This window comes from Coloeus monedula (genome assembly GCF_965178545.1).
Source record: "Coloeus monedula genome assembly, chromosome: Z".
Classification (NCBI taxonomy): Eukaryota; Metazoa; Chordata; class Aves; order Passeriformes; family Corvidae; genus Coloeus; species Coloeus monedula.
The window spans coordinates 54,080,278-54,101,792 of record NC_138822.1 but is presented as its reverse complement, the minus strand read 5'-3'; positions in this window follow the sequence as shown (position 1 = coordinate 54,101,792).

Here is a 21,515-nt window from a genome sequence, read left to right as displayed (position 1 = left end):
TCCTAGCCTCCCTAGCTGAAGGGTCATTGTTATTCTCAGGCAGGCTCTGCAGACATACCTGTGTGGGTGCATGTTCCGGTTTGGCCAAATTTAGAAATATATCCTCTGAGAGAAGGTACAACCACCCCTCCCCCCACCAGGTTCGGGAAAAAATAAATTTTCCTCGAAGGAAAGTGAAGAAGATAAAACTATTTATTTAACAAACACCCGGGAAAGGAAAATAATGTTAAATGGTAAAATCTTTCACTGTGGAGGAAAAAACCTGGGAAAGCGTTAGAGTCCTCCCTTTGGTCTCCTCGGAGCTGGGGCTTGGCCCAGGGCCAGGCCCTCTGTGCCTGGTGGAAAGTCCTCCCGATGTGCTCTGAGGTTGAAAACAGTCCAGTAGGAAAGGGAGAAAATCCGGAATTCCAGAGAAGGAAAAAGCAAAGTCCAACTCTCAGTCTCTCTCCGAAGAACGAGAAACTCAAAAAACTGGCCAAAAGCTGAGTGCCAAACAGCAAGCTGGGTCCTTCCTCACTCCCCTGCCGCAGCTGGGGGGAAAAAAAACCTGCTATCTTTATATGACCTTGAACGAGCTGCAAACTGCTTGGAGAAAGTTTTGCTCAGTTTTTTTTTCCTCTTCCCCCTCTCAGGCTCAGTTTAGAGGCATAGAAAGGCACAAAAATTAATTTCTGGGCATAGGCAGCGATATGGGATACACATCATAACGTCACCCCAAGACAGTGCAGTAATACATAAGTGTATGACTTTATGCAAGAGGGATGGCAGGGGATGCATAAAGTGAACCTTTAACAAGGTTTTCCCTCACTATCCCTTGATTTAGAACAGCAACAGGTAATTTCTGTGGTATGTCCCTGTCCTGGTTTTAGGTGGGATAAGTTATTTTTTGTAGGTGGTATAGTGTTGTATTCTGGGTTTCTGATATTCTCAGTATGAGAATAATGTTGATAACAGACTTACATTTTCAGTTGTTATTAAGTTTATAGTATTGTTTATACTAAGTCAAATAATTTTCAGCTTCTCATGCCCTGCCAGCAATAAGGCTGGAAAGACACAAGAAGCTGGGAGAGGACACAGCCAGGACAGCTGACCCCAGCTGGCCAAAGGGATATTCCATACCATATGATATCATGCTTAGTATATGAACTGGGAAGGAAAGCTGTCTGGGGCCTGCTGCTTGGGAAGTGGCAGGATCAGTGAACAGGCAGTGAGCAATTGCTTTCTGCATCACTTTTTTGTATGTTCTATTACTATTGTTGTTGTTGTTATTATTAATCATCACAATATTTTCTTTCTGTCCCCATTAAACTGTCTTTATGTAAAGCCAGAAGTATGAGTCTTCTGATTCTCTGCCCCTTCCTGATGAGAGGGTGAACTGAATGAGCAGCTGTGTGGTGCGTCATTGCCAGCTGGGGTTAAACCATGACAGTCCACCACTCCTTCTCTACACACAAGACAAACAGAGAGGGTTGTGTTCCCTTTAATCTTTAGTAGGCTTGTGAGCCACCTGAGGTTGTACAAGCTGCTTGGACCTAACTGAGTGCCTGCCTTCTCACAAAAACCAGATCTTCAGGTGCCACATTTACCCTTGTCTTCTGGCGTCTCCTTTAGGGAGCAAGTCTTGGTAAAGTGTTGTTGCCCAGTGTCAACTCAGTCTACGGTCTAAAAAATTATTGCATTTTAAATAACATACTGGTCAGTTTTTATCAATTTGGCAGAAGTTTCAATTTCTTCCCCTCTTCCCCTTCTTTGATGAGACCAGTGACTTGCAAATAGCAATAACCCCATTGAACAGGGTGTTCTGAGGAAGAGGCAACTGTACAGGGAACTCAAATTGAGCTGCTTCATTGCCTGCTGCTGGCCAGCTTGGGCAGCTGACACATAGCTGACAGCAGCCTGGCTGCTTGATAATGAAAGGGAAATAAAAAAGGCTTTGCCTTTGTATGGTTACATGTGATACTCAAATGAGAATAGTGATATATAAGATATGCACTGATGACTTCACACAGCCGTGTCTGTTCTCCACACTTCTTCATTGACCTTTCCTATTGAAAGGGAGGTAGCATCACCCTTTTCCTGCTAGTGTTGCCTGGGCTTTCAACAACTTCTCACAGGTTCGCTTGGTCTCCTTTTGGCAGTTTATACAGTCTGGAGGCTTCTGCCCTGCCCAAGTGATGAGGTATTAGGCGTGGAGGAAGCTGAAGTGTGGGCATGGATGATTTACAGAAGGTTTCTTCTGCTCCTTTGTGGGCATTCAGAGCAGTGAGCTGGTGTTGCAGGAAGCTCAGAGTAAATGTTAAGTCCTGTGATCCTTTCTAGGATGTACTTACTTCTCTCTGCTTTGGGGCAAGGAGGGATAGAAGGAACTTTTCAAGGAATCTCTGATTAAACAATTAACCTTGCTTTACTGGATTTTCTTGCTCTACCCTCCTTTATTTGCCTCCAGGCTGTTCCTGCAAAAAAGCATGTGAAGAACGTCCACTAAGAAAAGAGCAGACTACTGTTATGTAGTTCATGCAGGCTCAACTAAAAAATGTCACCACAAACACTGGAAGAATTCAGTACAACAATTAGCACAGTAAAGTTGCTGAAGGAGAAAGGAAGGTCTGAACTTCCAGAATGACAGAAGTAGAGGTGGTTTCTACCAGCCACTGCCGCGAGGGACTGTGGATGACTCAGATGAGCTGGGGCCTTCCCCTGGCCCTTTTCATCCACTGTGTAAGTGCCTGACCAGGCTGTCTGACAGAAGTGGAAAGTGGGTCCTGGATCCACAACAGCAGAGAACCCTGGGTCAAGAGGGAGGTGAATGGGAAAACTCTGTGTAGAAAATCTCCAGGTCTGCAGACTTAGTAAGACCCAGTATTTTTCACAGATTCAAACAGATGATGATTCAAACATCTTACTGATATTTAAAAAAAACGCCAGTACTTCATCTGAAAGTCCAAGTGTGTTGATGCGGTAAAGGCCCTAGAGTTTCTATAGCTAGTAGTGTACGGTATGGTGAATGGTTAGTATATTTAGGTAAACACAACTCATTAAAGATAAAACCGGTAGCCTCTGCAATACAATAGCATCTTTCTGCTAGCAGGAGCAACATCACTTTTGTTACATGTTCACAGCCTGTTCCTACACTCAGTAAATTTGAATCTTTCTCCTGAGATAGTTTTTGGCTAAGTCTTCTGCTGTATCCTAATAATGTGGCTGTATGCAACAAGATTCTCAGAGTAAAGGTTTAGTACACGAGCTATGTGGTGTTAGAGGAAAACGTTTACCCCTGCTTTTCTGATTTCAAAAGATTCAAGCTCTGGAGGATCCTGCACAGGTGGAGTGCAATGAAGTATTTGTATGATGATCATCTTCTGACTATTCAGGCAGAAATGAACTGTAATCCCTGCTACATTCTATAGAAGCAGAAGTCTGGAAGTACTGGATTTATATAACTAGGTATGTATGGAAGCAGGCTGAAGGGTGGGTTCATTGTAGATGGCATGGAATGTTCACCTAGAAAACAAAAAAAGCCCATCTGGTGTCCCATATTAAAGAAGGTCACATTTTGCTTACAGGTTTTTACCTGTGAAGATTTCAGATCCCTCAGTGACTTAGATTGATGCTTGTTTTGGTGCTCCAGAGGGGAAATAAGAGCAACAAATGTTTTGAGGAAGGTGAATGATTAGCTCCCGGAAAGCCATGTGGGTCTTAGAATTTTCTAAGGAGGCCTGTAACCATTATGCTGAAGTCATGAGATTTAATTAAGGAAACAGATCCATGTGATTGTTAGGCCAGCTCAGATCTGACTTTTGACAGAAAAGAGCACTTGGTTGTTTTGGACAGAACATCCCTGTTAGAGGATGGTCCTTAGACAGCCTCTGCCCTTAACCAAATTTTGGGAAAATACCTTTAACTGCCTTCTACCTCAAAGCTGTGATGATGTATAGAAGGGAGACCAGTCAAGATTCAGCACTTTCCAAAAAACCTTGATTCTTCACAGAGCCAGCTGTTTATGAAGGATGCACCATTGTCAGGTATCTGAGCATGAGAGAGCTCTGGCTGGTGCTCTCAGAGCTGCCTGTTATGTCTTCCCTGACAGAGCAGTGAAAGGCACTGAGTGCTTCTGTCCCCTGCCTCAGATGAGATGTGTCATCCTATGTCTAGGCTTGAAAGTTGCCCTGGGAAGATTTAGCCAGCAGCTCTGGTATAAACCTGACAGCTGCACACTCTCTGTCTTTGATCAGAGCAGGGGAAATGTGAGATTTTCTCCACAGCTTAAATTATCTGAGCAGGAGAGGACAGCTATGGATCAAAATATGCAGGTTTTTTTGGTTAATAGCAGGTAGACAAGATAAAAAACATGCTCCCTTCAGAAAACAACAGTGATCCATGTCCATACATGGGTGTCTTCTCTAAAGAATGGTCATCACAGTTAGCAATAAGCTTTGTCCTAGCCCTATCTGGAAAGTGTCATACTGCGTAAACACAGGCATAGACAAGAGACAACCCTTCCTATTCTCTCATTCTTGCTGTTTAATTGAGTTATTGATGCTAGTGGGTTTGTTCAGTTCCCAACACTTGGGAACAATCAAAACTATCTCACTTGAGTGCCAAATAACAAACCAAGGAGCTCGGAATTTGACACAGGGGACTGAAGATGTCGTTCATGCATTGCCAACACTTAGAAGACAGCTCTGTGCCTAGCCTGTCTTGGTCTGTGTCAGTAAACAATGGCTTCCTCATGGCTTGCAAGGAGTGGTTTGGCCACAATATGACTGCTTGCTTGTCAAGCACAGAAGAAATTAATTTGTTTAAATGTCCATGAGCCTACAGGGAAGTCTGAAGGAAGGAGAATTTAGTACTCTTCTTGTTGGAAGAGATTCAGATAAGGGAATACTTAACTAAATTAATACCTAGGGCCATGGGCCCTGATGGTATGTACCCATGAGTGCTGAGGGAGCTGGCAGATATAATTGTGAGGTCACCCTCAATTATCTTTGACTGATTGTAGTGACTGGGAGAGGTTCCTGAGACCTGAAAGAAAAAAGAATGACACTCCTGTCTTGCTTGTCTTCACGAAGGACAAGAAAGAGTATCCAGGCAGCTATAGGTCAGTCGCCCCCATCCTGACTCATTAGTAGGAGGGATGGAGTGCACCCTCAGCAAACTTGCTGAGTGGTCTTGTTGACACTCCTAAAAGGATGGGATGCTGTCCAGAGGAACCTGGACAAGCTCGAGAAGTGGGCCCATAGGAATCCCATGAGGTTTAACAAGACCAAGTGCAAGGTGCTGCCCCTGGGTCAGGACAACCCCCAATATCAGCACATCTGGGGATGAACAGATGGAGAGCAGCCCTGTGAGAAGGCCCTGGGGGTGCTGGGGGATGAGAGGCTGGACATGACCCAGCCATGTGCACTCACAGCCCAGAGAGCCAAACGTGCCCTGGGCTGCATCCAAAGCAGCGTGGGCAGCAGGGGAGGGAGGGGATTCTGCCCCTCTGCTCTGCTCTGGTGAGACCCCACCTGGAACACTGCATCCAGCTCTGGGGTCCCAGCACAGGAAGGACAGGGACCTGTTGGAGCAAGTCCAGAGGAGGCCGCCAGTATGATTAGGGGGAGGGAGCATCTCTCCTATGAGGAAAGGCTGAAAGAACTGAGATTGTTCAGTCTGGAAAAGAGAAGGCTTCAGGATGACCCAAATGTGACCTTACAGTCCCTGAAAGGAACCTACAAGAAAGACAGAAAGGAACTTTTTATAAGGGCATGTGGTGACAGGACAAGAGCGAATGGCTTCAAATTGTAAGAGAGCAGGTTTAGATTACATGTTAGGAACAAATGCTTTACTGTGAGAGTGGTGAGGCACAGGAACAGGTTGCCCAAAGAAGGTCCTGATGCCCAATCCCTGGCCATGTTCCAGGCCATGCTGGATGGGGCTCTGAGCAACCTGGTCTAGCGGAAGGTGTCCCTGCCCGTGGCAAGGAGGTTGGAGCTAGGTGATACTTAGTGTCCCTTTTAATCCTTTCCATGGTTCTCTGTCTCCTGACATGATGGTGAAACAACTTTCTGGAAACTATTCATTCCTGGAAAGAAGGTGATTTGGATTAGTCAGCATGGATATACAAAGAGGAAGTCCTACTTAATGAAGTCCCTAACCTTCAGTGATGAAATTACTCATTTGTAGGGGAGGGGATAGCAGTAGATATTGTCTACCTCGACTTCAGTAAAGCTTTGGATACTCCCATAGAATTAATAGATAAACTGCTGACATATGGGCTTGATAAGCAGACAGTGTGGTGGATTGAAAACTGGCTGAATGGCTGGGCCCAGAGGGTAGTGCTCAGTGGCATGAAGTGTGAGGCCAGTAACTAGTAGTGAACCCCAGGGGTCAATATTTGGTCCAACACTCTTTAAACACCTTAATTAATGATCTGGATGATGGAGCAGAGTGAACCCACCGCAAGTTCACTGATGACACCAAACTGGGAGGAATGGCCACCAGAGGGTCGTTCTGCTTTTTAGTGGGACTTTGACATCACACAGTTCAGCCAAGGGAAGTGTAAAGTCCTGCATCTGGGGAGGAACAGCCAGATGCACTGGTATATGTTGGAAGTCAATTGGCACAGAACAGCTTTGTGGAAAGGGACCTAAAGTCCTGGTGGGCAGCAAGTTGAACAAGAACCATCAACATACCCTTGTGGCAGTGTAGTTGAACGGCTTCCTGAGCGACATTAGGAGGAGTGTTGCCAGCAGGCTGAGAGAGTGATATTTCTCCTCTATTCAGTACTGCTAAGGTCACACCTGGAGTGCTGTGGTAAGCTCTGGGCTCCCCAGTACAGCAGAGATACAGAGCTGCTGGGAGAGTCCAATGAATGGCTCCAAAGATGATTAAGGGCCTTCTTTAATATGAAGACAGTCCAAGAGAGCTGGTATATTTTCTCAGAGAAGGCTCAGGGGGAAATCTCAGCAACGTGTATCGAAATCTGAAGGGACAGCAAAAAGAAGATGGAGCCAGACTCTTTTTGGTGATGCCTGGTGACAGACAAGGAGCACAAACTGAAATGCTTGAATCTTCCTCTGAACATCAGGTAACACTTTTTTACTGTGAGAGTGATCAAGGTGGTGAAGTCTCCTGCCCTGGAGATCTTCAGACATCATCTGGGCATAGTCCTGGCAACCAGCACGGAGTGGCCTTGTTTCAGCAGGGTGGTTGGACCATATGACCTCCAGAGGTTGCTTCCAACCTCAACCGTTCTAAGATTCCATGATAGACATTTTAAAATATTGAAGGTGTAAAGGTTCCTACACATCATGTACTGACAGCTGAAAGCTGTGAGGGTTACTTGAAGGTCTCTAAAATGACATCAGATGCCTATGTTTAAATACCTGAGTTCCTCCTTAGTGTCTTGGCAGTAACTTCTACACAGAGCAAACATGTTCCATTCACTGTTGTATCTGTGGAAAGGCAGGAGCAGGATGTGGGTCCTGCTGAAGAGGAAGAGGGTATTTGTCTTAAAGGTGTTGGCTTGTTTGGTGCATGAAAGGATGCATCGCAGAAAATTGTGTATTTTTTTCTCTCAAGAATGAACTTTTTACAGTCATGTTGGGTTTTTTTGTTTTGTTTTGTTTTGTTGTTGTTGTTGGTTTGTTTGTTTGTTTTTTGGTCAGGTTTTGATTCTATTGTTTTGCAGTTTGTATCTTTGTCACACCAGATATATGCTTAGATTTGTGGTGGCAAGGGACACTTTAAAACATATGACTTCAAGAACCTAGGTAGGAACAGTCTGGGACCCTGACTACCCTTACAGATCTGAACCTTGCTGCTTGATACTTCAGAGGTGGAGGTTACAGTCTTGGTGGCCCTGAGCCAAGTGCTTGGGACTTCATGTTTTTAGGGAGGTCTGCATCAGGAGACTTTGACAGAAGAGTTGAAGTCAGGGTTGGCCACTCCTGTCTTTCAGCTGAGAATCTAAGCTTAGTGTCCATTTGGTATTTGGGGTAACAGGAAAAAAACCCTTTACTAATGAGAGAAAATTTTCAGGATTGTACTACTGCTGCCTACAGGCATGCTAGCTTTCCATCCCAGATCACCTGCAATTTCATCCAGCCTGTTTCTGACTGTAAGATTAATTATAACAGAAAGCTACTGCAGATACCATTTTACTGGGTTCTTCTCTGTGGTGAAATATAGATCTCTGCTTGATTTGCCTTCTTTTAGTGCAAACTATGATTGACAGGACAGCCTTGCTTGCATGACCATTTTTTACTGTCTGGAAACCAGAAGGCCGAATTCTGACATGAGAGTTTAAGTGAGGATCTGAAATATGTGCTGGATTTACAACTCCAACAGGTCTTTGAAAACCCAGGGGTAGGAAAACAAGGTGTAAATTATGCGGATTTCCTATCTGTAAGGGATAGAGTAGAAATATTTGTGGGCATCACACAGAAGGGAACATAGAGAGCCAAATTCAAAGAAGTATTTATTAAGCAGGTTTTCCTTGGAAGGCAAAAAGACAGACCTCTCTTCTTGCAAGTCTTGTTCTTGCGAAATGCAAGGGGAGCAACACAGACTGTACTGTGTGAGAGCAGCCCTGAAGGTGAGTTCATACTATGAGATGAACTGGAGACAGAGCGGGACTTTCTGTTCTTGGCAAATGTATTTGTAATGAGCTGTGTGGCTGGCAGTCCTCTGTAAAGGAAAGACGAAGCCTGCTTGCATACTGAGGCTAGTTTTTTTAGTTCACCTGATGAATAAGTGAGATCCCCTACTTACTTCAGCACTTTGCTCATCCAAATTGTAAGATGCTCTACCAGCAAAGTGCTTTGGCTTCAATGCAGTTCTGCAGCTGAATGTGCCATACACTTGTTTCCTTTTACTCGAAGAGCAAAAGAGAGACAGGAAGGCCCTGGAGGACATTCTGGCTTATATTCTGTTTTTGAGAAAGATTGGGTTTCTACTCCAAGTGAGGACCCTAGCAGGTTCCTTTATTTAGCTGAGGCCAGCAGCCTACTATAGAGGGAGAGTTTAGGAAGTAAAGATGTAGTGTACAAGTTATATCTCTTTCACAAATTCTACAGTGACATTCGCTGCTGTACAGACCCTCTGCATAGAGTCCTAAAGTAAATTCCCCTCTAAGCAGAATCTTTTCCCAGTGCTTCAGATTGTCCATCTTCATAAATGTCACACACGCTTCTAGAAAGCACAAGAAAGCATGTGTAGAGTGCACAAGTTAAAAAAATTTCTAGCATTAAACCTATTGAAGAGTTTAGTGCTTCATATGTTTTGCAATTATCCATACATTGGTTGCTGGTATCTGAAATGTTTTTAAAAATGTTCTGTTCTAAATGTCCTTTATCAATTACTCCCAAACAGTCAAACTGAAATACTTAATAAATAAGGAAAATAAATCACCTCTGAGAGAATAGACTGCAATATTACAGACTGAAAAAGATTTTGTTTGAGCAAGTATGATAAAATAAGTCAGAGGTGCTGAAAATTGTAGAAGGCCTAGCTGGATTCTTCTCAGCCTAGTTTGGAAGCCACTTTTGGCAGGCAGGTCTTGCTGGATTTTGATTGAGGAAGGCCGACTTTTTAAAGGCGCTTTGGCACTTAAAATGTGTGAAAACACCACTGGGAATTTTGAATATGCATTGTAAGGGGATAAGATTCAGAACTCCCTTTCCCTCCAGTATCTAGCCAACTGGGATCTGACTCAACCAAGACCTTTTTCCCTGCATAGGGACCACAGTGTGTTTGAGAAGATGACAGTGTGATGTCCAGTTTTTTCCTGAAACAGACATCTCTGATGCTGGTAAGAAGCTAAGAGTACAGTCATTCTCGACTTCATCCCTGGCTGAAGGCAGGGAAAGTATTAGCAAACCTGCAGGATGCCTGGCCAGACTTTGGGACTTGGCACCACCTGTGTGGGCTGTTGCCTCTTCTTTTGTGCGAGAGGACTTTCAGGGGTGCCACATGATGGCACAGCAGGTGGCAGAGTGTGGTGAACAGAACGTCTTCTGGTTCCTTGTTCCTTTTAGGTCACACAGTTGTTTCAACAAAGAGGTACAGTTTGCACTCCAAACCACAACTCCACCCTCCGGAGCATGTAGTCCCACGGGAGTAGTCTGCTTAGCAAACTGCTGCAGTGTGTTCTGCAGCCAGTCTAATGGCTTGGAATAAAAATGTGTGTTTGTGCTTTTACTTCTGGTGTATGACTGGCTTTTCTTAGGTCTCTGTTTAAGCCACAGAACTCAAGAGCACGCAGTTCTCTCAGTGAAGGAGCAGCAAAGAATAAGCAGTGTGGCAAAAGTCTGCAGTCAGGGAAGGAAAGCTGCAATACGTATGTGAGAATGGCATACCTTGAACCTAAATAACCCAAGATCACCAGTATTTAGCTGAAACCTGCAGCATATAACAGTCTTTCCCTCCTTGAAAATACAGATGAGAACAAGTCAAAAATATCTTACAGAGCATGCTTCAAACATTCCAGAGGGAGCAGATCAAATTAAGAAAATCTAAAATACATGACATCAGAGTCTTCCATTGTCTTTTTAGTGAAGAAGACAATAAAAATAAAGTATCTGGGACTCTCTTCTCTTTATCTACTTTCCACTGCTCTCCTTCAGTTCATGTGTGCTTTGTTCTTCTTTGGAAAATAAATTTCCTGAGACTGTGAGGGCCCTATGACCTAAGCAGACAATCAAAGAAAACCTGTGCTGTATCTCGGGAGTCTGCATGCCTACACTTGCAAGAGCAAGGGAGTCCTTCAGTGCTTTCTTAATCAGCTGAGCTTAGGCACAGTGAGGAAGGCCACGAACACTTTACCATGGCCTTTTGCAGAAAAGATTGCTCTGAGAAATGCTGTGTGATAGCTTAAGGTGGGGATTTCCCTGTCAGTATGAAGTATTCTATAACTCATCAAAACAACTGATTTAGCAGACTACAACTGGTGCAAATCAGCAAGGGAGGTACTCATGTGGGTTATGTGGGGTGTCTCTGCAAAGCTTCATGGTGTGTTTTATTCAGGTTTTGCCAAGTAAACTGTGCTAGGATGTAAGAAGTCAAAGTAAAGCTAAGTGTGTAAGGACTGAGGAGTGCTACAGACAAGTGTCCTGAATTCATCTACAGCAGCAGTGAAGGGACCAGAAAGAAATGACATTAAGTAGAGAAAGCCAAGACCCCTTTAAATTTGGTACCTCTTTCTTGACATGGCTGAACACAGCACAGTGCAGGCTAGTGGGGTCTTCCTGGAAGAGTTCACCACAGCTATAGGGTCTCCCTGTTATGGGGACAGCATTTGAAACCAACAAGGTAAGCATGGCCACTCCAGAAGATCAAAGGACAGGTTATGGACAGAAAGCCAAGTATCAAGGGAAGCTGTAGGCAGCTTCACCTGAATCAAGCTGAGTCCTTCACATTCGAGAAATTTGGGTTGGGTTAGGTGAGGGCTTGCTTCCAAGGAGAGTTGCCAGGGAGCATGGTATTGTCAGTGCTAGAAGTCCAAATGCCAGTCCCATGGTATTTGATATCTGAATTTGGACTTTAAGAAAGCGTCAAAATGAATTTGTAGCTCTTGGGAGTGGGACTTGGGGAATCTTCTTTGAAGGGAGGGGAAAGGAAAGACCTAAAAGGACTCAAAATAATTAAAAAAACCTAAAGTAGATCTGACAGGGGCTGGCATTTCTGTGATCCTATTCTGTTCGCATCCCTGGGTGACTAATCCTCATTTCCTGTCCATATGTTCCAGTCCTGACTGAAGCAAATGCTAACCTTCAAGAAAAAATTGGAATCCATGTGCCGGACCTTAGGATCTCTGGCATATACCCTTCTGAGACGGAAGAGACATCATGCACTCCAGGTGCACAGCGGCTCTGTTCATTGGCAGAATGATGAGACTCACAGCCCAGTATGCTGAGAGGAGCAGCTTGTTATGGGGCTTGCATACAGACAGTGGACTAACTCAAACACTTTACCACTGCTCCTTTCTTCTGCCAACTCCAGCTGCAAGCACCGCACAACAGGAAAGCTTCGGAGACACCGGTTCAAGGCTTGGAGGGCACTTCAGTGTGAAACAATGTGTGCTTGGAACTTACGGGCTAGGTATTCTTTCTTCAGCACCTTTCTTCTGTTTCCAGGACAGTTAATGAGCAAAGCAGTGATGGAACTATATACATAGGTGATAAATTCAGCTCTCATAAGTAACTTAGATTTGCAAAGGGGAACTGCCACTTTGCCTTCTAGCAAAGCAGAGTGCTTCATACAAAAATCTGCATCTGAGCCTGTGGTGACATATGCTGTCTTTGCATATGCTAAAAGCTGCAATACATCAAGGTGATAAATGGTTTCCTCCTCCAAAAAATTTATTTTTCTTGATGTTTTTCAGATGTTACTTTATCTCTTTATTTTTTGTATTGATTAGGTGATCCCTCCTGTAAGTGTAGAGCTACATTTGTTTTCCAGTCTGGGTTTTACTAGTCTCATATTTCTGAAGATGATGATGATGATGGTGTCCTGTGGTGCAGGGTACTGACAGATAATTCAGGGCACAGCTCCTACCTCAGACAGCAATCATACTCAGCATTAGTGCTATGGTCATGGGCATAGGCCAGATGTGCGCTGAGGAGAAGAGAATGAAATAACATGTGGACATTGGCAGGAGGCCATGGGGACAATAATCTGTTGTACAGAAAGAGTGTGAAAGAGTTCCAAAATGCTATGTTTTGCACATTTGCTCCTGCCTCTGAGCAGTGTTCAGCTACTGGGGCTACTGTGACTGCAGGAATCTTTCCACTCCCGTATCCACCATCTTAGAGCAGTCAGTTATTGAACTCCTTGAGTTAAAAATAAACACAGTGCAATAGTTCTGAGAACACCATCTGTTTTAAACAAGGTGACTAAAAGGTGTTTTCCAAGTCAATGGCAGTCACGCATGAAAATTTTCTACATAAGACAGCCTTATCTGATCTTTACAGGTCATTATTTCTGTGCAAATGTTTGTTTAAAATTTTAACTGTAATTTCTGGATCTGAACCTGACTCTTTGTCATCTCCTTCCTGGCTGTACAGAGAGATGAGGTGTCAGGCCTGTGTTACGCAGACAGCAGAACTGCAGCTGCCACCGTGGCTGTGACAGCCTGCAGCCAGCATTCTCTCTCACATCCTGCACCTGTGCCGGGCTTAGGAGGGCAGGAGCTCCTCTCTCATGCCAAGCAGAGTAGAGATAAGGGTCATATGCGTCAGCAGGCTGGCTGTGCCTGGGGAACATCCAGGCTGGCATGTCCTGACTAAATTCAGAAATGTTGAATGTTTCTTGTTTGCCACATTGGCTGGATCACATCTTGGTGGGGCATTCAGACCTGGCTGAGGCTACATCATTAAAGCTCCAGGGCATGCATTTTCTCTTTTTGTCTATTTCTTCTATTCCTGTATGGTTTGTTTGCCATTTAATGAGATTTTTTTATTCAAACTATCTTCTTTTCAGGCTTGTACTCTCACTGTAGTCACTACAGGTCCTTTGAGGTCCCCCTAGCATTTCTGGGTATTAGTAGGTTGGAGTCCTGATTCCAGAGCATGAAATTTATTTTTAGCTTGCAGACTTGTATACAACCCACCACAGTTGACCTGGAATTGGTGAACTTTACTAGAAATGGAGTATTACATACTGAAATGACTACTCATCCTTGAAAATCAACAGAGATTTTTATTTTGATATACCAGCCAAGCTTAAAAATGTTTTCATTATATGTTGACTGACATCTCATGGACCAAATAATTTCTGTCTTGCTGACCAGCCAATGCCCTTAAGAATTTTCTTCAAGGAAAAAGTTTCAATCAAAAGCACAGCACTTCTCTCATTTTTTGTTAGTTAAATATACAGCCGAACTAAAGCAATGAATCCCGGAAATGGATTTACTTTTTTTAACTTTTTTTTTTTTTTTTTTTTGGAACCTCTTGGGAAGAAAACAAAAATTTCTTTCTTGCAGACCATATAGATTTGTATTTGAACAAACTATTGTTTTTCCTTTCTCAGGAAGAAAAAAAAAAGTCAGTTGGATATTTTTGTTTCTTTCCACTTTTCTGTTGGGGCTTAAGGAAAACATTCACAAGGTCCTTCTGGGAACAGCTGCTAAAATCCTGCCTGATATGGCAAATCTGTCTTGTTGAACTATATTCTAAGTCTCTGTAAATTCAGGAATGGTGATGTGATATAAAAAGCTCTCTCTCAACAATGAGAAGGCTCATGTGTAATTAACCAAACCTAACCTTTGCATTATTTCATATGATTTGCTGCTCAGGAGACTAAGCTACCAAGTGTGACAGTGGGAGGTCAGAGAAAATTCCAGCGGTTGAGACTGTTTGGTTGGACTGCTTGGATACCTTATTACAGGGCAAGGATACCCTCATGGGACTTTTTTTCCTCCTCTTGTAGTCAAATCCTGGCTAAACACTGTTAACAATTTCACATCTAGCAACCAGGAATTGTTGAGGGGAAACAGATGTGTGAAACACTGTGCCTTTTATTTTTGTTTGTTTTACTGGTGGACCAGGTTGATTTGGCTCTTTGTGATTGCTCCAGAGGGGGAATGGTCCGGTGGATTGAAGGAATGAGTAGCATGACAAAGGAGGTAGCGCCAAAGGAAACAAAGAAACTTGATTGTTATTGCCGGACCTGGGAAAATGTGAGGCTAGCACCCTGGTATTCCTTTGAGAAGTGGTCGATGCTCCTGCAGTGGAAATTCTGCAGTTGCACAGCCTTGCTACAGTCCCAGAAGCCAATCCTGCAAATGCTGGCTAAGCAGCACACCTTTGTAACTTGAAGCACTATGTCAGTAACAATATTCTCCCAAGTTCCCATTTCTTCAAGTCTAATACAAAGCCTGTCTTAAGAGGGTTTTGTACCTTCTGATAGGCTGGGGTATTTTAACTCAGGAATTTCAGTGTAGTTTTTGTTCCTTCAGTGTTAAGATTGGTTTGCATGTCAGGTGCTCCAAGAACATTCACTACCAGTATTAACCCCAAGGGCATTTGCCACAAAACAGTGTATTGCTCAGTTTGTGTATGGGTCTGTTGTAGTCTGTTGTTCAGAAGAGGGAAGACTTTTCACTCTGAAAAGAGCATTTAAACTGTGCTTTATTCTCATGTTCTGTTCAAAGGGAATTACAAAATTTGGCCTAGAAGCCTTTCTCTATAAACTGAGAGTCAGCTTACAAAGTTTCCTGGTGGAAGTCAACCTTCAGTTCCTACTAAAGAAATTGGGCAAAACTGTCTGTCTCTGATCTCCAAGAGGTCAGAAAACATCATTTATTTTGCAAAGTAATTTTAAATTCTTTGCTTTTAAAAGTATTTTTGGTTCCTTAACATTGAAAAGATACTGACATTTACTTGGAATCACAATGTATTTTGCCTTCTTACTGTCTTTTTTTTGTCTTTGAGTCTTTTGTATGCCTCTATTTTTCAAGATTTTCTCTGCAACCCTGAAGACCAGAATCTTGATTTTTTTATTAATAAGGAGTAAGTCAGATAATGTGGCTGGACTAGCTGGAACTTAAGGCAAAAACACAGTACTTGCCAGTATAGTTAGTTGAATCCTCTGTCTTCAAACTGTAACAACTGTGTGTTTGAGGCTCCACATCAGTCTCCTGGAATGGCCTGAGTTATCTGCTCAGTAAGCAATGTGCCTCAGAGGTTGGTTGTATAATCACAAATCAAGTGACTTTGCACAAAGCACTCCTTTTTATATATGGGGCAGACATTCCTGCTTGATTGTGGTAAAAACCAACCAAACCTAGACACATTCCCAGCATCCACTGAACAGAAAGCTGAACTGACCTTGTTACTAGTCTGTAGGGGAATTGGAGAATAGTGTCAACTTTCTCTCATTTATTTTCTTGCCAGCTGAGATAGGAATCCACTCCTCTAAGCTGAGTCTCATTCCTGTAATTCCTCTGTTATCATCCCCCGGGTACTATGTTGTTGCAGACATAGCAAGGATGGGAGGCAGAGACTTGTGGTGTTATAGAAGAAGGATTAGGCTCTTTGACCTTTTACTTCAGTCTTCCATTCCTACTACATTCTTCAGTGACAACCTCATTCATGTATCAGTCTAGAAGGAGTGGGAATGGGCCTTTCCCAGGAAGATAAGTGGGATTCCCTCCAAAATGTTCCGCAATATGTGTGTGAGAAATTTACAGACAAGTCCAGTGAATCATATATGAGATTTATTAATGTCTCCAATGCTACAGTATAGTTTTTGGAAAGCTTTTAACAGAAGTATGTAATTGTTCTACTGGATGCTATAATTATGAATAACCAAGCCTTCTGAAAATGCTTCTGTTTAAAAGAGGAAAAAAAAAAGAGAGGAATAGCAGGAAGGACATAAAGCCATAGAGATTAATGCATTTACCCCAAAATTCAGTGATCATATCGGGAGCATGTCCTGCATTCCTAGACTTCAGTTATTGCCCTCTCTGTTGAACGACACTTCCCTACGGTTCTGTGTTGAGATTGGGTCTGAAGCCACTATAATTACATGCCCCTTAAGAAATATATTATGTTGCTAAATCAAATTGGTATGTTTGGTGGCCTAGGTTTCCAGCAAAATGCCACTGTGTTGACTAGGCAGGAAATGAGATACCTTTGTTTGTGGCCTTTTTTTCTACCGATAGACAATAGAGCAGAACTTCACAGAACATTTCCACTGGGAAATAAAATTTTAAATGCAGTAAAACGATCCACTAAATTGCAATAGTTTCAATAATGTTTAGTTGAAAAAACCCAAATATAAATAAAAATTGACCCTAAAAGCTGTGCCTTTCCATGCAACTCAGTTTTATTTAACAAAATTCAGTTGAAGAAATAAGAGTAAGTAGATAAGTGTTGTAGAAAAGTGCTTAGAATCTATAGAAACTAAAAACATAGATTAGGTTCCTAAAAGATGTTTTCTACCTCAATTTGAGATGAATATATGAATATGAAATATGAAATGTCAAGCATTTCCCATAGTTTTCTTTCTGTTGTAGCTCTGAGTTAGTATAGCAGTGTACCTTGATAATCTATCTGCTTCCCTGGAAATGAAGCTCCAGTGGAACACTTCATCATACAGCACTTAGAATAACAGCAAGGTTGCAACAGCTGGCTCACATTGCAAGACTTAATGCAGAATTAATTTTTAAGCCCTGAAAGGCTTTCCTTTGAGTAAGGAAAGAAGCACTCAAACAAGGCTTGATTCTCCTTTCTTCCCTGTTTTCTATGTTGTGTCCAGAGCATCAAATATTTCCTTTTTTGCCAAAATCCATTCACAGTATTGTGCACTAGCAAACAGCGTGACATTTCCAACTAGCTACTCATGTAGAAAATGAGGCCGTCATTGGTAACCTTATTCTGCTGAAAGCAAGCAGGCTAGACAGTGATGGCAATGATGCAAACATAATGGGTCTGTCATGATGATGGAGCCTGGGTAGTACTTCTCAAGTGACACTGGAGTAATCTTTTGAGGGTGATCCTGACAACCATGAGTCCTGGATGGTCACACTTGATCCTAGCAGAGCTTTTACTCATGTTTGACACCTGTATGTTGAAGTTAGAGCTTGCAGGCATCTTCAAGGGATTACAAAAGTCCAAAGGTAGGAGATAAAATTACATTCAGTAGAGATAATATCGCAGCATGGGCAGCAGAATTCCTGCTGTACAAGAGGATTGACTGGGAACCTGCTGTGGTGTTCTTCGGTGAATAGCAGGAAATGGTAGCAGTTAGCCCACACCTTCTAATGCATACATAGTTTTCAGATACACAAGCTGAGTTGGTTGTCTATGGGCCAAAAAGTATTTATTTTCCTCCTTTTATTTCCAAGAAAAGCACCATATTTCTCATATGTCTAATCAAGGCAGAAGTTGCAAGGGAAAATGTTTGGTTATCTGGAACAGGCCCAGGGAAAAGCTAACCTTTGTAGGCAGGACACAGCTTTTATCCAGATGGACCAGTGAGAAAACCAGAAAAGGCTCATTTCACCTTTTGATGGACAGTTGTCTTGTTATGTGACAAAATCAACCTGCTTAATAGGTACCACCTTAAGTCTTTCAAGGAGTCCTGAGAGATCCAAATCCCTAAATTTTCATTGGATTTTATCCTATACCTCTTTTTGCATGGAGTAGTGGGATTCTTTCAAAACACCTGCACCCCTTTGTAGGCTAAACTTTTTTATAAATTGGTTTCTGCCATGAAATACTGACATTTAAAAGAGAAAATATAGTAGAAGTTAGGCAATGATTTTATTTTTCTTTGTCTTATTTTCAGTGAGACTTTGTTCCTTCTTCTTTGCTTCCCATAGTTTATTTCTTGTACCCAGTCAGCAGACAACTCTGCTTGCTATCATAGATTTGCTTGAGAAATGTGATTGAAACTTGGGGGTGTTTTTTTTTTTTAGGCCAGAGATGGCATGCAATTGTGCTCAATGTTGCAGAAAATGCCTCAAGTAATTTGTGCATGCCTTAACAGAGATAAAAGCATGAGGTGTGTGCAGAGAGTATGGCAGTATCACATGCACTGAGCTGTCATTGTAACTAAACTGGCTCAACTGGTCTACGGCAGCCTAGTGTAAATATTAGGCATTATCGATACCATCAACGCTTCCTAATCTAATGAAAATAAGAGAGTGACCATAGGGAAGCAGCCCTGTGGAAACCTGCATGCTATCTCAATGTTCCAACACAAGGAGAAAGGAAAAAAACAGTGATGCTTCCAGCGACAGAGTTTGTTACTGTGCCAGTCTCTGAATCCAGTGTCAGCCTTTTTTAACCCTGCAGGTACCACTAGGGATGGTGGTTACTGCCCACACAGCCATGCAAATGTTCCTCTATGGGTGAAAGGCTTTGGGGGTGTGGTGGTGAGACGGGATCTAAGCCTACTTCAGTTTAGCAAACATGGGGAAATTGCCTAAGTGCCTGAATGCTGCTCTGGTTTTCTGATGTTTGGGTGTGGTTTAGAGGGAGTGGTGCTCATTTGGGCCACATTATCATCATGGGGACGTAAACAAACCCCTGCCAAGGGAACAGGTGGGGGATAGAAAGAGCTTGTTCAGTGCAAAAGACCGCAAAAGTTGAGGGGATTCATAAGTTCGGTGTGGTTTTGACCTGAGAAATGCTAGACCTCTGGGGAGCTGCAGTCATCAAAGCTCTGTGTTTTAAAGTAGAGGAAGAGGGAGCATTTTCAGAGATTTCTTTGCTCCTTGTTTTAGTAAGGTCGTTTAAATGTGCATAAACTGAATTTAAAATAATTTTAAGGGGTAATTCTAGCAAAATGGGACAGTTTTATTGCAAATTTGCTTTTATCCTTTTCAGTTTGTTGCTATGAGTCAAGACATTTTTTGATTTTGATAAAGTCGAAACTTTTTATTTGTTTTGGGAAACAAATTTTTATTTGTCTGGGAAAGCTGACTTCCCGCCCAGCTGGCAACTTATATTTCCTGCCACCTAAGCCTTTCGAAAAATCTTGAGGAGCACTCAAAAAAGACATTCAGCCCACCTAATTCCAGTGTCTCAGCAATTTTCTCTACAGTACGAGCTGTGACAAATCCCGTCTGTTTTATTTTATTATTTATTTTAATTTTTTTTAGGAAGCAGAGTCGTTCTCCAAACTGGACCTGAGCTTTTCTTTAAAATTCACATTATTTGTGAAACCAGTTGCAGACAGATGAATGTTGTTGTTTTAGGGGACTGTGTTGTGTCCTAGTTCTGCGCTTGGGAAAGGTGGTTCTGTTCCCTTTGAGAGTTAGCTATTCTTTGAGAACATTAAACAACACCAGGATTGGTGTGGGCAGCCACAGGAAATGTCTGTATATGAGCTTTTAAATTGTAGAGAAGGGACTTCTGGGTGGGACAGAGCAGCTTATGGGACACTGGGAGAGGTGTAAGGCACTTCAGAAAGAGAAGGACAAGTAAGACTCACTCAGTTCCTGTGAGTTAGAATCCACTCTTGGCACACTGAGTCTGGGGATGTCTCATTTAGCTTGCAGCCAGAAGGAACAAGCAAGTAATCCTCATTTCTGCGGTCAAGAGGAGCAGGCAGGTTCAACTTTCACTGAATCTGGGGAAGTGCAATGAAACAATGTGCCAAGACAAAGTCGGTACAGGAGCCAGACAGCTCAGGCCAGTGCAGAACCCTCCTCTTCCTTGGGTTTCCTGCTGTTGTAGAAGAGGTGGAGGAAGGACAGAGTCTGGACAGCAGACCTTCATCCACCCATCATCCTGAAGATCTCCTGGCCTGAACATTACTTGGACCATGGCCTTTAACAAACCACGTAATGGCTAGACTGGGCTTCAAGGCAGTTCTGGTCACCACCCTTTTCTGACAGCCATACTCCCTGATGGAGTCAGAAAACTGGAACAAAAGTGGCATCCACCCTAGACAGGGACACCTTCTGACCCACAGCCCAGGCAGTTTCTGGGAAAGGCAGAACTTTGCCAGTACACAGAGTCCTGGCTTGGGAGGTGTGTAGGGGTGTGGGTGGTGAAGCAAGAAGAAGCAGAGAGATTATAGTTTAAGACCTGGCTGATGTGAATGCTTTTAGTTAACACTCCCATTCTTTATCTTGTGTTGTGGTTGAGGATAGGTGTTCTTTGTGTCTCCTTTGGAAATTGAGTTACTTTCCCTCCCATGTCCCTTCTGTTTCTAAGGAAACAGGAAGTACTTGTCAAGGCTCTACATTTTAGCAAGTTACTTCAGTTATAAAAGATAAACATCTACTGCCAGAGGCTGTAGGTGAATAAAACTCAGGAAATGCTGGAGTGAAAGGCTGAGCTGATCTAAACTTGTGAAACTGAAGCTAGGCTGGCTCCTGTTAGGTGACAATTTGGGTTTATCTGTTCCATCAAGGATTTTAGTCTTATATTTTGGGTTCTTCTGCCTCCTTATGCACTGTTATTTAGTACAGTAGTCGCCTCTGATCTCCCAGGGACTTTGGTCTCCAAAATAAGGTTTACATATGTGGGATGAAACTGTTGTCAGGAAAAGAGAATCCACTCTATGTGCCAGTGTCAGCCACCTTTAGCTTCTCACATAACAGAATCCAGAAACAGCACTCAGGCTTGTGTTCATTCACCAAAGAGGTAAATTCTACCCTCTCACTCTAACTGAATGCCATTTTGAGATCTGCTTGGTACAAATAAAAATTTTGATTGCATGGATGCTGTCCTGCATACTATTATACTTCATTTGTCAGAGTGTCACTCTGAGTGATGAGCATCTCTAGACTGTTGCAACCTGTTCATTCCCAAGAATATGGCAGGGTTCTGGGAACCCTTGTTATCATACTTGACATAAGGAGGTTATGTTTTGCAGTTAAAGAAGGATATATAGAAAGAAGATGGTAGGTCATAGGCAAGGAATGGTGGATTCACAGTGCCACATGCATCTTGTGAGGCCTTCAGCAAGAGTCACTTGAAATGGCAGGACTCTGGGCAGCAGGCTGGACCTTTTGCTCTGTGGCCTAGAGAGGCTGGTACAGCAGGTAGATCCGGGCTTGAGGAGACACAGAC